Source organism: Lemur catta, unplaced genomic scaffold (assembly GCF_020740605.2).
Source record: "Lemur catta isolate mLemCat1 unplaced genomic scaffold, mLemCat1.pri scaffold_63_ctg1, whole genome shotgun sequence".
In the NCBI taxonomy this organism is placed as follows: domain Eukaryota; kingdom Metazoa; phylum Chordata; class Mammalia; order Primates; family Lemuridae; genus Lemur; species Lemur catta.
Window position 1 is genome coordinate 149,295 of NW_025423863.1, and position 5,720 is coordinate 155,014.

The 5,720-nt window shown below is 50.0% G+C and overlaps 1 long non-coding RNA gene across 1 annotated transcript; it reads right to left on the reverse strand.

Moving 5' to 3' along the window:
• Positions 1 to 637: 637 nt before the first annotated feature.
• LOC123629941 lies at positions 638 to 2,119 on the reverse strand. The gene is made up of 3 exons (XR_006732409.1): positions 2,051 to 2,119; positions 1,491 to 1,603; positions 638 to 681 (listed from the first exon to the last, which is right to left on the reverse strand). It is a non-coding gene; the product is annotated as an uncharacterized LOC123629941 (long non-coding RNA).
• Between the last annotated feature and the right edge of the window lie 3,601 nt (positions 2,120 to 5,720).

Sequence of the window (5,720 nt, forward strand, 5' to 3'; positions counted from 1 at the left end):
CCTCCCCAACATCACTGGAGGATGACAACACCAACACAGCTTCCATCAGCACATCACCAGGGTTCAAATGCAATGGCAGGTCCTCAGTCAGCCAATCAGGGGAGGAGGAAGCTGAAGGGGACTCTTTGACCAGTTTTCCTGAAGATGACTACATAGACCTTAGATCCACCTCTGGAGACAGTAGAGAAGGTATCTGGCTTGGGTGGATGGAGTACAGAGGCAGGATGCCCGGGTCCACATTCTCCTGCAGCACAGCGGAGCGCTGTGCTCTCTGCGTGTGTCTGATGAGACAGCTGGTGCCCAGATCCTTCCCATCCTTTCCTCTGCTGAACTCATTCGTGCAGTGAACACAGAGAGCTTCAGAATTATCTGGAGGCCATATGCAGAAGTGGTACCAGACAGGAGATCTTCTGGACCCAGCTGTGGCCTTTGGAAGGGGAAAGTTTCTGCTATTATGTTTCCCGTGGTTTCATCATGCTGGAGAGTCAGGAATATTGGAGATGACGCCCCCAGAGCTTCTTCTCTTCTCTGCTTCTAAGAGATGGACACGGAAAAGGAGATTTCTTCAGAAGAAAACACAGATTCCTCTGTTATTTGATGACACGATGGGATCTTAGATACCATCTTTTGGACAAGTTTGATGGGTGAGATTATGGTGCTCGTGTCTCCTCCATCTGTAGGCTGTAGTGGAAACAGGAGTGAAGGAGAAGAAATTAAGGACAGAGCAGATACACTTCCATTTTCTCGAATGAGCACGGTGGTGTGTGCTGACCTTCTCAGGAGACAGCTTGTACTTAAGTCTTTTTCATTTTTACCTGTAATAAATTCTTTCACATGATACATACATATTGCTCTGGTACTATTCTGAAAACAGAGTTGCCAAGCTGGAGGTTTCTTATGGAAGACTATGTTTTGGCTGCAAAGGTGGCTCTGAGTTGCAGCTTTCACTGCCATGCTACACAGTGTTTACTACTGTACTGACAGAACTAAGACCCATAATTGTCATCCTTCCAGCTTGTTTCTCTGATTTCTGTTTCATCACCAGTTTGTTTCGCATCCTCTTCCCTTACTTTTAACATCCACTCTTTCCCAACTGTGTAAGAATTTGATCACCACCATCTTCTTCTATTTTACAATTTATTTTATCAAAAACAAAAGCACTATTCCCGTTTGGGACAGGATTTCAGGTGAGTTTCCATGATTGACTATAACTATTCTGGCTATTTCATCATGTTAATATCTTAGGTTAATCAAAAATAGATTCAAATGCTTATTTGTGCCCCCACAAATGTAGGTTTTACCTTCCCTTTTTCATAAGTCAGTCTTTCAGGATGTTTCTATCAATGGCCAATCATAACATTACTGAAAATTATAATGTCCAACTCATATAAGCATATCATCTTAGAGCATAAATCACTGACTCCCAGGAGCTGTACTATTAAAAATATTTCATGGTGGCATAGACAGAAACATACGCAGTGGAGACTTACTTCTTGTTTAACGACAGGGTCCCTGCCATCCTGATAGCATACACATCTTCCTTTTGCATCACACCTCATTGGCTTCCTAACCCCATCTGAACACGGCCCTGGCTGGTCTCTTCCTGGAAACAGCACGGAAAGTGACAGGGTCTGGAAGAGGCCCTGGAGTTGGGCTATGCCAACTTTGGGTCACCCGAGGAGGCCTCTCTATCTGTGGAGCCACTGCTGCCAAGCTGCACTGCGCTGCTAGCAGGCCAGCCCCCACACTCATCTTCTCAGCGCCCTATGGGGCTATAGTTCCAGAATTCGCATTTGGAAGAGATAAAAGAAACAGAAATCAGTAGGAGAAAACACTCATCTTGACTGGTCTTGATATAAATTCGTGATCCCCAACTTCCAGTTAGGCCTCAATAACATTTCCCATTTCCACTCATTCTTCTAGTCCTCCGTGACTCTGTACCTCCTCCACAAACCACTAAGACCTCCTTTTCCATACATACTCTCAGCCGATAACTTGAACCTGACTTCACTATCAGTGAATTTCCACAAACCTCCACCTGCCAACTTACCATCACCTCCACTTTAAAAACTTTGCTGAAGCTCCAGAATCTGAATCCCGTATCAACAGGGCAGATGTAGGTGGCAGCCTACCCCTGCAGAAGCTGCTAACTGTAGGCACCTGGGTGAGAGCACAAGGGCCAATAGATCTAAGGATGAGAGCAGGAGGAGCCGGGGCTGGGGCTGGGTGGGAGACGCAGGTGGACACATCACCAGATGCTTCTGCTGCTGACTTTGGGGGCGACCTCCTCTCTGCCATACTGCCTGGAACCTGGCAGCTTGTGAAGGGTGGGTGACACCAGGAGCACTGTGCAGGGCGTGGCTGGCGACCATGGCGCCCTTACACCCTTCTCCTGTCCTTGCCCCATGGGCCCTCACAGAACAGTCTCCCTCTTCCTCTGCACTTTCAATGCCAGCAGCAGCACAAGCCTAGGACATCCGCCACTCACCATCATTCACATTGTATTGCAGAGCCACCCCTGGGAGCAGAAACCTAAGCCCACCCAGCATGAAACCACAGTGGAGAACGTGGTGGTGCTAAAGGGCATCACCTAACACTGGCCCCTGTAGTACAGAGGCTAAGCTTCACCTGATGCCCTCACACCCACTCTGCAAAATCCACCGGAAACCAACCGACAACTTAGGCCCACCGATGGGCGGGTCTGGGGAACATCACCCCGATCTATCTCCCTGCTGTACTTACACCCAGCAGCTACACAAACCGCTATGGGGAGGAGAAGCAGAACCTGGACACAGTGTCCCCCCCACACACACACACACTCGGTGCCCCTTCCCACTCACGTGCCCATTCCCGGTCTACAAGGCCTCTGAGTACCGAGGACCAAATCCCTCCCACGTGCCAACTGAGTCCTTGCTTACCTGCCTCTCACGACAGGATGCTCACCAGCAAGTCCCTCTCAAGTCCTAGGTCGGTCCTTCCTTGGGTGTTGCTCACTGTAGGATGCTCTCTTCCCAGGAGATTCAAAGGCGGTTCTGGCCACAAAGCCCTCACCAACGGAAATCTCTCGGCCAGAGCAAAATGAAAAACTAACAGACCCCTCAGCAAGCTCTCAAGAGCCAAAGAAAAAAGAAACAGCTTCAACCCATGGCAGACAATTTATAGCCTCGTATATTCAAATGAGGTATTGTAAAATACCCATTCTGATTGGATGTCATTATCCAATCACAATTGGTCTGTGAATTTCTCTTTTCAAAGGGCCTCTTCTAGAATACTCGTTCTGATTGGATTGCACTATCCAATCAGAATTAGACAGTTTTTATCATCCAACCAGATTGTACATTCCAGAAAGCCTTATTGGAATATGAAAGCCTATAAATGGCCTGCCGAGGCCAAAATAAGGCTTGTGATAGCACTTCAGTCTCCGTGGCGGAGAGTGAGCCTGGAAATGGACCTGGCCCCCAGTGGTAGACCTCTTTTCGCCTTGGATTCCCAGGTAAGGAGAGGAAGAGGGGAATGCAGGGGACCTGCTGGCTCGCAGCAGGGATGGAAAGCCTTTCAGGAGCCCCTCGCTCCTTGTCTTGAGCTGTCCTCCTCCCGCAGCACTGCCTCTGCCTTCCGGGTTAGGTGTAGTTGGGTTCCCTCACCTCTGGCCCTTCTTAGGTTTGCTGTTTTCTTCTCTTTTCTCCAGCCACTCTGGGTTTTCTCTTCTTGCACATCGCGCCAATTTCTCTCTCCCTAGGGGACTAGCTCCAGAAGTCCTTACTCATCCGGCTCCCTGAGGAACCTGCGGCTTCCACTGTGTCTCTATTCTATTCTGTCCTGTTGCTCACAACTCAATCTCTCCACCTTTGGGGGTGGTTTTCATTTTCCCTCTTACCTGGTCCGCCCCACCATTATCTCTTGGGTTGTCAAAAACCTCCTGATGTCTCCCTTTCCTTGCTCTTTCTGGGCCAATATTTACTTTTTCATTTTTAATTTGAGATAATGAAAATTAAGGTTACAAGATTAAGGTTTAGAAGCTTAAAATTTCTTCCTAGATGTAAAAAGATGAAGACTTTTGGATGTTTATTTTATCCCCTGTGTAAACTTAGTCAAACACATTGTACTGTAGAATGAGATTTAAAAGCGTAATCCCAAAGCCTAAAAATAGGGGACAGTAATGGAAATTTTGGCAGTCTTTTTACCTATTGGGCAATGATACAAGACCTGATTCTTTGAGAGTAATTTTAGTTTGAGGATAATTCTAAGAAAGCTTTACCGATTAGCCTTTTTAGGAAGGCAGGAAACTGCAGCCAATCAACTCCCTGCAGCTGGGAGAGGGAAAGGGGCTACCACAGCAAAACCCCACAGGAACCAGGGCCTGATGATGCTGCCCCAAGGCGGGGCGGGGAGGGGGCTAGATGCCTGGAGGCGCGTCCCCACCCTCCTGGAGAGGCTGAGCGCATCCCGTCTGCTGCCCCGTGCGCCCGGAAAGGGTCCGCAGGGAAGCTTGGGGTTTGGGCGTGAAGGCAGGCAGGCTCCCGCGCTGGGCAAAAGGCAACGGGCTGAGGGCTCCTCGGTTCCCAGGGTCTCCCCAGATCTGTCCAAGTCCAGGAGATGCAAGCTGCCACGGACTTGAGGAGGCAGCAGCCTCCCGCTGGGAGCCAACTTTGTGCGCGGCGGCCGGGGTCGGGGATGGGGTCTGGGTACACGTTACATGGACACCGGAGCGTGGTCAGCGCCAGCAGGAGCCCGAGCGGCGGCGCCCGGCCCGGGGGCGGCACGGTCCGACACACGTGGTGGGCGCGGCGCCGGGCTGGTCCTCTCGCGCGCCCGGCCCGGCCCGCGGCTCCCGGGAGCAGCCCCGGCTTCTACGCCCGGGCGCCCGGCCTGGCTCACTCCCGGAGCGCCGCTCCGCCTCATATGCAGGCGCGGGCTCTGCTGGCGCTTTCTCGGCTGCGCCTCTGCGCGCTCTCCTGGGCTCGGCCGTGCGCGGCCGGGGAGCCGGGGGCCGCCGGAGCTCCGTGCCCCGCGCCCTCGCCCGCCGCCCCGCGCTTGGCCCGAGTTGCGCGGCCCCCGCCGCCGCCGCCGCGGCTCCTGCGCCCCAGAGCCGGTCCCATCCCAGTCGCGCCGCCGCCGTCTCAGCCAGCCCCGCTGCCGGCCGCCTCTCCAGCCAGCCAGAGAGTGAAAATTAAATTCTTTACTATAGAAATATATACAAAAATAAATTGTACTGTAAATACTAATAAGTTTTATTATGAATATACTCTGAACTAAAACCTCTGTTCTATACATATACATAGATTTATTTCTTCATGTGCCTTATCATACAATTTTCCGTTTTCTGCTATGGTTTAAGCACATACTTGATTGAGTGGTCCTGTCTCTTTTTGTTTGTTTCTTCTTCCTCCTCCATCTTTTAAAAATGATTTACCCCAGCCTAAAGTTCTCCTTGCAGAATACTTTTCCTCAGTTGTCTATCCTTTCAGTGCCTCTGTCTTCATTGTTACCACATTTAGTTACAGCTTTCTACTGAGTAGCTGTTTGTGGCTTTCTTTCAACAATCGTTGCCTCACAAGTTTTATTTTTATTTTTTTTCTCTTTCTTGAGAGAACCTGAATTATACAGTAATTTATCTTTAGCATTTTGACAAACATAATAGAAGTGGTTTATACTATTAGCAAAGCCAACCCATTAAAATAAATTGTTACTAAAAACCAAACTGTAACATTTTCCCCGGC